The sequence below is a fragment of the Alosa sapidissima genome, chromosome 2, assembly GCF_018492685.1.
Source record: "Alosa sapidissima isolate fAloSap1 chromosome 2, fAloSap1.pri, whole genome shotgun sequence".
Classification (NCBI taxonomy): domain Eukaryota; kingdom Metazoa; phylum Chordata; class Actinopteri; order Clupeiformes; family Clupeidae; genus Alosa; species Alosa sapidissima.
The window spans coordinates 22,884,494-22,896,755 of record NC_055958.1 but is presented as its reverse complement, the minus strand read 5'-3'; positions in this window follow the sequence as shown (position 1 = coordinate 22,896,755).

Sequence of the window (12,262 nt, the reverse complement as noted above, 5' to 3'; positions counted from 1 at the left end):
CTAAAAATGACTAAATTATTCAGCTGGACCGTTCTACTAGAAGAGAACACAAGTGTTTAGCCCAGTCTCTTGGCTGAGATGGGCATGTCTGGGATGTGTATGATTGATTAACAGGACTGTATTCCAGACTCAGGGGAGGTTGTTAAGGCTCTGCCTTCTTTGAAGAAAAATGATGAAATATATAAGAGACCATAACAAACCTTCAATTTATCATCAATCACTGGCTTGTATATACATAAAATAATATGAAATGCTCTTCTTGTGGCCAGTTATAAACTAGGCCATTTGCTGAAGTAGCTATGGTGTAGAGATTTATAGTGGCGAAATGTGCCGTACATAGCATTTTGATTACTGTTTAGTGCATGCAGCTCTTGCAGGAGGCAATTCCCCTGTAGCTCAGAGGGGCCTCCTCCCTTTGTCACAAAGACAGGGCGAGTGAAAGGGTTTTGCTCCCCTGCAGTGCTGCATAAACATGCAATGGTTTACTGCTGGAACAGCCCAGATCTGTATACCAGTCATCTGAAAACCCTGAGTTTGGCCTCGGGCTGCTGTGGTGTGTAGTTGTCTCTTTGCTTTCTCTTTGGCATATTCAGATATGGACTTTAAAGGAGACGGATTTCCTTCAATATGTTAACCATATCTTTAGAATGGGACATCTCATGGCTCACTGTGAAAATGTATTTTGACTTTGCACAAGACAGCAATATCTGTCTCAATGTATGTGAGTGGATGATTTACGTAGAAGTATGAATTTAAAACTTTGACTACATTTGTTGTTGGCATTGCTAAAGAGATGGATAAGCTGCCGTTTACTAATTGCCACTCTTAAATGAATTTCAGGAGCTCCAGGGTAATTATCTAAGTTGGGATCTAACCAGCTGCTCTTTGGTAAATTAATGAGGCAATTAATCCATTTCCTCAGAATAGATAGATATGTGAGCCAAGTACAATGAAGAACATGACAATGCACATATCAAAGAAAGAGAGATAAGCAATATGAACATTAATCAGGGAGACCTGTAACAGCCAAATACACACATAACATACATAAACATAACATAAAGCTCACCACATGATTACTGTGCAGGAGGTTTGAGCACCGCACTTTCACATGCACTAACAGCACTTGCTATATGCAATACATCAAGTAAATCAAACACAATGACAAAAGCGACAGCAGGCCATTCATAAGTCATCCACAGGCAGCACACACACACACACACACACACACACACACACACACACACAAACACACACACACACACACACACACACACACACACACACACACACACACACACACACACACACACAGGCTTGAGGAGCAGAGTGATGGTGGAGGCTGAGAAGTGTTTCAGTGGCACACAGAGCAGAGGAGCTGTTTCAGTGGCACCTGAGGAGGCATTGCGGTTGTGTAATTTAAAAGGCTGTTGCTGAAGAGGAGGCTCGCCGAGAATTTCCTCTGTCGGTTTGATGGAGGGTCCTGATGTGCCTGTCTCGGGGAGGAGGCAGGACATGCAAGTTCCTGGGTAAAGTGGCAGAGAGATGGAGCACTGAGGTGGTGCTGGGCTGAGCCCCTAACAGCCGCTTTGCTGACTCGGGCTGCCGAGAGGGATGTATTGATTTGCACTTGTTCCTTTTGGCTGTGCCTTTTGACTTAAACTATGTCTGAATGGTCCCACTGGCCAAAGCGCAGGGCAAGACAAGGCTAGAGAGTTGTATCAGAGTGATAGGCAGCCTCTTCTGGAGACTACTGCTAAGTTTCAGAGAGAGAGAGAGAGAGAGAGAGATATTGTGGGGGAGAGATGAATAAAGGTATAAAGTCAAAAATATATTTTTTTAATAATTCCCAGAATGTATGAGGAGAGGCATAACAGGGGGCCATTACCAATAATTTCATGTTCTGTGTGTGTTATAATGGTCATCATTCTGGGTCATTAATTTATTTGAAAAGTTAATGAGAGCACATTTTATCTTAATTTTTCTTCAGAATAACAAGATATGAAGTCTGAATGAATGCTGGATAACCAATGAGCTGTCAGAACTTTGCTGTTGCTTAGGAACCACAGTCCAGTCTTTCCGGCAATGCAACTTCTACTATGAGGTGAATGGCTTATCTGGGATAACAGCTGGCTTTCCACAAAAGTCATCAATTCGTTATGTGCATTGACCTTATCTGATGTGGCCAGCCACAACTATATTTTAAAATCAATTTAATTCTACATGTACTGCCATGCAGAGTGAATTTTCAGTGGTGAAAATGAACCCTTGCCTCACAACCACGGACAGTCACTGGACTCTGTCTGGTTTGTCTGGCCCAGACCAGAGAGCTGTGTGGATGCAGTGGTATTAACGGGAAGAATCAAAGAACCGAGATATTCTCGGGGTCTGGGAATTACTTTGGAGAGAGCGCACACAAATTCACTGAGAAACCTGGCTTCTTATCCTCGCCCTCTGGTCTAATAACGCTAGATTTCCATACATCTTTACAGATTTCATGAGAAACGGAAATGACTCACGGCATCTCAGGAACACCTAATTGAAAACATTTCAGGGGAAAAAAATCAGAATAGGAAGAATATTACCACGCCAACAGCTATAAACTAAAATTTACTGAAAATGTTTATTTAGAAAATATAGAACGATCTGAAGATAGAGTCATGTAAATAATTTCCAAACCAATCTCTTGAGTGCATCATCATGATATATATATATCATTGCTACAATTTTGTATCATTTCTTGGAATCCACAAAAGTTTCACATATATGCTCCCTACATCATACATGCCATGTTGTACAAATAATACTATTTCAGAAGGTTTTATGTTTTACTATGATTCATGTTTTACCATGTTTATCTCACATAGCCAGTGGAGATATGCTGCCCTCTTTTGGTCCCTGAAATGAAAGCTTCCTAGACGTGAGCCATGCTCTCTCACAGCTGGCTTGACATCCTCCGCTGCCTATGAATCAAGGCAAAAGGAGCCTTGGTGACAGCTCCGCAGCACTGATAGAGAAGCAGAGCCATCCAGGGGGAATGTCCCCTGACAGGCCAAATGCACTCAGCCACAGGCCACTACTGGGCTTTAGGACACACACCCAGCTGTCTTCACAACTCGCAGGTACACATCAAGTCTATAGTGCTTTAGGAAGATCATTTGAAAGATTTTTCAAAAATCTGAAAGGATAAAATGAGCCATTTATTTCAGATTAGTTGTAAAATGGTACCAATAGGCTCGAATCATTTTCCATTGATGAATTAGAATGAGTGGATGAAAAATGGGTTCAATCTTTATTTCATCTTGACAAAGGCACAATCAATACAGTGGTTTAAAAAAGCATTAAATTGGCGAGGGCTTAAAGATAAGGGGTTTAGAAGTTGGTCATTAATGTTTGATTTTTGCTGCACAAACATCAAGATGCCTTGATGTTGAACTACTTATCACATAATTTCTGTAAGCACAAGGGCACCACAGGTTTTGTGTATTACAGAAGTATTTCACTACACACCCACTTTGATTTGCAGTCCATTTTGCACGCTCCATGGCTGCTTCATCTTACAAAAAAACTTTTTATCATTTACCCAGCACATTCATGTTTGATAAAGGATAAAGATTTTGACTGATGTGATGATATTTATCCAAAGAGGATCTCAGACAATATTACCCTAAAAATCCTTAATCGTATACACTACTTCCTTGGTCTTTGTAAATAACTTAAGACTCAACATGATATTTGGCGGAGCTGTAGTAGATCTATTATTCAAATGGTATGAAGCAGAGATACAAAATACAACATGGTTTATGTGTGAAATCCATGAGCTATACATCACTTTACATTCTACAATTATCTCCTACAGGTGTCGATCTATGAAAGACAATATGTGCTAATTGACTGCTATTTGTGGCGTGCATAATACTGTATCATCCATGTCTTGCAAGTCAAGTCAAGTCAAGTCACTTTTATTTATATAGCACATTTAAAAACAACAGGAGTTGACCCAAAGTGCTTTACATGGCAATGAGAGGTTAGGCAACAGTTGAAACATAAAAAGGGGCCCAGGGATACACAGGTCTGACTAAAAAAAATGTATAAAAAAGTATTATAAAAATAATATTACATGAGTAGAATTAAGAAGAAGTACATTAGAAAAAAATAATAATAGTAATAATAATAATAAGATCAGTAGAATAGATAAAGTTAAAAAAATATAATATAAAAATAAGAACATAAAATAAATGGAGTAAAACAGGTAAAATAGAGTAAGCAGGATATATGTATTAAGATAAATAAATAACTAAAAGTAAGTGGTAGATAAAAATAAGTAAAAAGGTAGAGGGACACACACGCAAGACACAGGGGGCAGAATTAAAGATATAAGGCAATTTTGAGATCTAATTTTTTAAATCACTAGAGTCAAGGGAAGGCTTTTTTAGGAGAGGTTGCACAGTAGCATGCTTAAAAGAGGATGGGACAACACCAGTGGCTAGTGAACTGTTTACTATAGCCAGAATGAAAGGACAGATAATTGAATAGATATCTCTGAAGAGCTGAGAAGGAATGACATCTGAGGGGCAATGAGTGGGCTTCATTCGTGAGACAACCTGAGACAGCCCAGAGGAAGAAACTGGTACAAAGTGCTGGAGATGGCTGCTAATGGGAGGTTGATGCTCTGCAGGGTCAAGAGTAGAACAAAGGATATTGGCTCTTATTAAGTCAATTTTTTAAATAAAATAGATAAAAAAAAATTCACAAGCTTCGGTGGAGCTTTCAATAGTGTGGGCAGTTGGGTTTAAGATTAAGTTAATTGTTTTAAAAAGCACTTTGGGTCTGTGGGCATGCTTATTAATTATCTCAGCGTAGTAATCAGCTTTTGACTTTAACAGCAAGTTGATAGCTGTTTAGGCTATCTCACAAAAGATCATATGAAATTTGGAGCTTATCCTTCTTCCATCTGCGTTCAGCTTGTCTGCAGACACGCCGAAGAGCACGGGTGGTGTCATTTAGCCAGGGTAGAGCTGCCTTGGCTTTTCTAGGTGTCAGAGGTGCAACCTGATTCAAAGTGTCAGTGCAGTAAAAAGAGCAGCTAAGTCATCAGTGTTTGAACAGGTGGAGAAAGAGACAGAGAGACTTGACTGGTGAGCCAAATTAAAATGATGAGAGAATTTTGCAGGCTTGAATTAGCATGTTTTGATCTAAAAAAGATCAAAAAGCCAACAGAACAGAAATTCATTAACAACATCTGACAACATGTACTGTATCTGTAACACTCTGAATGGCTTGTAAGGCACACAACCATTAAAGGCATTGTTGGATCTCACAGCCAGAACAAAAGCTCATTTGAAGTGCAGGGCTTGTTGCCCCTCTATTGATCCAGTGCAGTATACTATGCAGATGAGAGATCTAGGTTTCCTTCTCAAATCCTCTGGGCACACATTTATCTTTGTAGGACACAATGCACAAAGGTGACAGATTTTTAAATCATCTCACTTACTCATCTCACAGTGCTGAAAAACAGAATTAGCAAACAATCTATGTATTGATGTTTGTAAATGTTCATAAACGACACATTATAATGCAATTGGCACAGGAGCAGAATTATTCCTACACAGAACTATTATTGTTTGTCTTCACATCTATTTGACTGCAGTTTTGTCACTCTACTCTACTCCATATATATTGCGCGCACACACACACACGCACAAGTGGATACAATAATTCACTGATGTCCATGAGAAGGTTATCCTGTGAGTTCTCTGAATGTGATTCAATTGAACAAATAATGAGTTGTGCCATTCCTGCCTCCTCCACTAGAGTGTGTCCTTCACTAGAGTGCTGTGTTCCTGTAAGACATGACCTTCACATTTGTTTATGCTTATGTGCTTGTGCTTCATCAGTCCTGCAGTTTACATCCAGCCTTATGGATGCGATTTAGATCAGTCTGGATCACAGCAGGCCTGTAGTTTACATCCAGCCTTATGGATGGGATTTAGATCAGTCTGGATCACAGCAGTCCTGTAGTTTACATCCAGCCTTATGGATGGGATTTAGATCATAGCAGCATTTGTGCTTGTTTTGGGCCTCTAATTTTCACTCTGAAGGGAACAAATTTATTCAGAGCTCATTTGCTCTTTTAATGATACTGATTATATTTCGTATACAAGTGTCATATTAATGCAAACAAATATTTTCCTTGATGTTATCCAAATATAATGAGCTCTCTAGTCTGTATGTGTCGTGCTGTCTTGTGCCTCTGCGTGTCTTTTGTGTATTTGTGCGTGTCCATGACCTCCATGGAGTGAGAGACATCCACTTGCATTAGGCCTGACATTCCACATTATGAGTGTCTCCAACTGCGACATTCATTTGAATGCCTGTTACACCATGGAGAGGTTAGCGTGCGACCACACCCTAAGGCTGTGTGATATGTTGCTCTGGTTTCTGTCTCCTGAGCACAGCCATCCAAGAAGAATCCCTCCTCTGAGTAACCCCAAGCCACATCAAAGTCAACGGCAAGAAAGAGGCTCTTCTGGGATGGTCCCTAAATTATTTTTCAGCAATCAAGATCTAATGTAACTCACATTGTCACTGTCTTGATGGGTTCAGAGCTTTGTGAAGTAGAACATAATATTAATTATGAGGAGCTGGGCAGAGGCTCAAAGGGAACATTTCAGAGTTTTGATGTTCTCCAGTCTCACGGCGTACTATGACAGATGGATCTACAATGGCACTTTACCAAGTCTAATTTTCCCCAGTAGAGCCATGTGATTCAGACTGGCTTATTATTATTTGATGTAAATGTGTCTCAGATATGACGCTGCTTTGTTTCAGCAAATGTCAACCATTTAAAAGGAACAAAAGGGAAACCTTTTTCAAGTTTTGTCATTTCATGTTTTTGAAGTGTGTTTGTTTTCTCCCAGGTGACTTTTGCCCAACAACACCCAACTCCCCCCTCCCACACACACACACACACACACACACACACACACACACACACACACACACACACACACACACACACACACACACACACACACACACACACACACACACACACACACACACACACACCACCACCACCACCACCACAATCCTAACACACACACTACCAAAGACTCCCAACTAAACCATAATTGACATCAAGAAAAGAATCATAAATTTACTGATGTGATATTGAATTGAAGGACAAACCCATTAGAGAAAAGCAGTACACCATGAAGCCATCTCTGTCCAATGCATGTCCTTTAGTTCAGTTTTTAGTCCCTGTGTTATAACAGTAGGGGTCAGTGTGCCGTCATATTTCCATGCCATTTCTGAACTCTAATGCCGTGAGGCATGACAGCTTTCATAAGGAAAAGGCATCTGGACTTTCGTTCCTCATGATAACGCAGAGAGCGGTGCCAGTGTTAGTGTGGAGATGAACATGATACTGGGCACAAATCCTCTTGATGCGGTCTAGATCATGCCCTCTTGGTCAGTACTGACATATCCCCATTTATGTGGTGTCTGATACATTTAAATTGTTTCCTTAATCTCTTTAAACAGTAAAACAAGGCAAACCACAAGACTAAAAAGAGATAGGACATATGATCATATGAAAATGTCCCTTGCGGAAGATGAAAAACAAAAGCAAAGCTCACACTTCCTGGAGACGGACCGATCGTTGTGTTACAAAGTCAAAATAAATAAATCTTCCGTCAAAGCCTTGGTGTGGTATGATCCTGTAGATGTTCCCAGATAAAGCGGATAAGCAGATTTATAATAGCAAACTGTAGAAGTGGTTCCTGAAAGAGTTAGCCCTGTAAGTTTTTTTGATAGCTGGCTTCAGGAACTCTGAAGTGGGATTGTTTCTCCTCTACAGTCATATTTAAAATATTACTGGACTTTATAAAGGGAGCATAGAGAAAAATCAGTGAGAATGCCAAAATATAAGGATTCTTAGCACCCGTCTCTTGTAAACCGAAACCAAAATATCACAACTATTTCCTTCACCTGGCTCAGCAGCTATAATTTTTCACTTGCCCAATGGTGACAAGAGATATTAGAGATACTTAAACACCTAATTAGTCTATATTGGTAACTCCTACATCTTGTCATCGACCCTTAACTTGACAAATGTTATGTTCACAATGAAGGGGATTGGGCCACTCCTAACAATGCACAAAGAAACAATTCAGTTTGTGGCACAGACCTGAGTTCAGGGGCTAATGAAAAGAACAAGACAGGAGGTCCATCTAAAACAAAACAACAAGGTGGTATTGATTTCCAAAGGGGGAAGCCTTTTTTTGGAACAGTCAGACCCAATTTATTTAACTCAAAGGAGTCAAGAAAGTCTCTGATCTCCCACCAGCTGACCTGTGGGTCCAGTGTGCTGGGCAGGATGAAGACTATCATATTTCAGTGGTCACAACAAATACCATGGGAATATTCATTTATTGAATTATCTGGGGAGCTGGTACGCATGGGCAGAAATGTGGCTCTCCACTGACCTTGTTCATTGCTCACAGGGGGTGGTGACTGAGGAGGAGGAAGGCATTCCATGGTTTGGTGCTGAACTTCTTCCATCATCTGAATTCACAATGTGTGAATTCACACCTCTTCCCCCCAAACCATAGTTAGACTACCTCAAAACATAAAATATCTCATTCTTAATGTGCATGTCCATTCTTCAAGATGGACATGGATCAATCCAAAAAACTTTTATACAGTGTCAGTGAAGTCTGTACACTGGAAATCCAGGGCTTTGGAAAAATAGAGATATGAGATGGCCACTTATTCTCAATTTAAAAGCAATGTGGGAGTGCCTGAATTAGTATGATGTATCATTAATCAAAACCCAATCACATCCAGGCATTCTAATAAAGATTTACAATCTGCTCATGAATGGGATGCAATTGGAAATGTATTCAATCTAACATGATTACCAAACATTAATAATAATATTAGAGGATGCTGACAGTGTGGCTGTTACCAATTCTACAAACAATCACTCATACAGCTCGACATGCCCCATGGATAGGGCAACCACGTCCCCCCGCAGAACACTCTGGAACAGGAAGTACAGTTGAACAGAACTGACTCAGAAGTACACCAAAGGGCGCATATTTAAGACAATACGAATACCCATTTCCTTTTCCACCTCATACTCTGTGTTTGTCTCCCCTTTGGAGTGTAATGTTTTCACAGACAGGGGCCCAATTTGAGTTTCACTTCAGATCTTTCCAATTCCCCTCGGCTCTGTCGCTACTGGAAGGGAGTGGGACTGCTTCCAGCGTGTGCTTTTATAAGAGGCTGATTAGCATGCAGAGTTGTTTAAATTGCCTCCTAGAGGGTTGAGGTTGAATCAAACAATATCCTTTGGCTTTGGACTCTGGCCCCTTTGCTTCTCATTTATTTTTATACTGGGTTAAGATGGAGACTTGGCATCAGGCCACTGTGAAAGGTAAGCCCAAGGGGGGCTGATCCTGGAGCTTATGATGAATCAGTTCATTTCAGTTCAATAAAAGTGCACAGTTGACTCTTTTCTTTCCTACTCCACTCCCTGTGACAGCACACCCTCTAAATGTGTGTTCCGTTAATGAATCACTTAGGTAGGTAAGGACAGCACAACGCTATAATGAAAATGTCTCCAGTGCTATTATTTCACAATACCCTTATTATTAGATAGTGTGTCTCCACATTCCATTTTATGAGAATATCAGGAGTAACTAAAGACAAACTGTTCTGCATAGTTGTTATGACTTTATATTTATGGTAACAACCTCCCAAGATGCACACAAAGAGAAGAATGCTCAACTTGTTTTGGACAACAACACCCATTAAGAACTGTGTACTGTTGTGATACATAAATACATGCTAATATCAGTATTGATTGAACATCCCACTACATTTTGAATAGGGATGGTGCCATCTTTCCATCGTTGATTACAACAGCAGCTTCAAACAATAGATCAAATATTTCCAACAGACTTTCCTTTCATCTTCACCTTTCTGGGTAACTCCCGATGAGGTTTAAATTACCAATAGAGTCCATATACTTGGGAACAAAAATGACTACAGAAAGATTGTATGGATTAAAGTGTTTATGCCTGATCTATTCTGCTCAGTCTGATTCTTTTAAATAGAAACCTGGTGCCGAAAGTGTCTACTTCTGTAGAACTGCATATTTGCATACTAAAGTTATTGTTAAAGCTAGCAGCGTCCGTGCTAAAGTTAGGCAAGACATCCACGCTCTAAGGCATGGCTGACAGTGGCCCCTCTAGTATCATACACCAACGTTGAGTTCTTAGTAGACTGTTTACCATCCAGGACAGCCTAAACCTAATTAGAATGTTTCAAAACATGCCTTTGTGGTTTTCACCAGACTTTGATGTTATGTAGACTCTTTTGTGTCAGTTAATTTTTTTTGTTACACACACTCCTGGAAATATTTTTCCCAGGAAACGTTTACAGTAAACTTAATTATAAAGTGTAAATAATATTGTTTTCGAGACTGGCTCTCTGACTGTGTGTTTTTAAGTTTGCTTCACACTAACATATGCCTCAGAAATGTTTCCCATGCCTCACGCATATGTAGTTTAACAAGACATGATAAGGTTGTGGAGATTTTGTACATGTCCTACTTTGTTATTCTAATCTGCTTAGACAGGAAAAGGCATATTTTTATGCTACATAAAACAAATTATGCTGCATGTCAAAATCAGTTTAAGTGAGACATTTAGTCACACACTTACATTTCTAGGAGTTCAGTATGACAATAAAGTATGATTTAAGGTAAGGGCTTTAAATAAAGAAAGCAATATTACCATAAAGTTCTGTTTTAAAATAGTAATTTGAATATATAATATGCAATATAAGACATTTGGCCATTTTGGATTCAAATTTAATCCGCCAAAATGCATGTACATGAGGCAAGGCAGGAGCTCTGCTGTGTCTGGGACTTTCTACAGTGACATACATGCTATAAAGGGATATTAAATGGGACATATATGTACGAATACAAAGGAGCAATCTGTCTTGTCTATTTTCTTGCATGAAATTTAGTTTCAAAGACAGGAACTTGTTTTTCTGTTGTCATGCAAAAAAAGTAAATACTTTTTTTCTCAACTGTACGGTTTTCTTGTCAAGATTTTTTGCAGCGTTTATTTGAACAAGCTGCCTGTCAAAGAGCCATATTTTATCTCCGTCTTCTGAAGACTTGACACAGTTTACAAGTGACAAAATGGAAAACAGTCTAATTCCATATTGCTGCCTTCCTTGTGTTGCTCAGTGAGAAGATTACATTTAACAAAAAAAAAAACTGTTCAATCCCCAGGCTGGTACACAATGAGACCACCAAGGCAACCAGCAATGTCTGACATCTTATTGTGCTATCATTGATCTCAGTCTGTTTCTTTCTCAGCCCTGTGTCCTAGACTGGATTGTATACTGTATGTCCGTCTCACTGAGATCCCTCACCAACCCCCAGCACTCTGTGACAGAATAGCCACTGCGCTAGTGTTGGGGTCTGGCTCCACTCTGCCATGTGCTTCAGGTTTTTCCAAAAGCAGAACAACAATGGGACTCTTTGTCCAGACCTGCAAAAACCCAACACATCCACTATTTTCAGTGTTAAAATTTAACAGGCATCCCTGCTGATAATGGTTGGAAAAAATGTGCTGGCACTACCTTGGTGGGTAATTGCACAAAATGTGGCTAATTTATGGCTGCTATCTTCACACCAATGAGATGGCACAGCTCTCTTGCATGCTGTGCCAACAAACTGTTGAGGTTTACTGCGTTTAGGGACAGTGCAGGACTGAAAAGGGTCAATGGGAATTTGGCTTGGATGCCACAATCTTAAAGTATGTCAGGAGTACAAATGAACATGCTGTCACTATTTTATAGCAAACTCACATTAAGCAAATGCTTTGTTGATGTTGACATGAGTTTATGGTAGTTTGTATAGGGCATTCAAGTGAAATAGAAGAGCATTGCTGTGGACTCAAGACTTATCCTGCCTGAGAGGGTAATGACTTTGGATCACCTTCATTCTCAGAGAAGAGAGGCAAGCAATCTGTGCCAGAGGGGAAATCACACTTTGGCCAGAAACCCACTCCAGACGTCCCTCTGACTTTTATTCATGCATGGATCTGGGAATCAGGTCCAAAGAATATTTATGTGAACCCTGTTCTTGAAAATGTCTCTGACACCTACAATCTACCACACAATCAGACCAAACTAGATAAAGAGTGAGTCTGGTCTCTCTGGTATCAACTGTCTA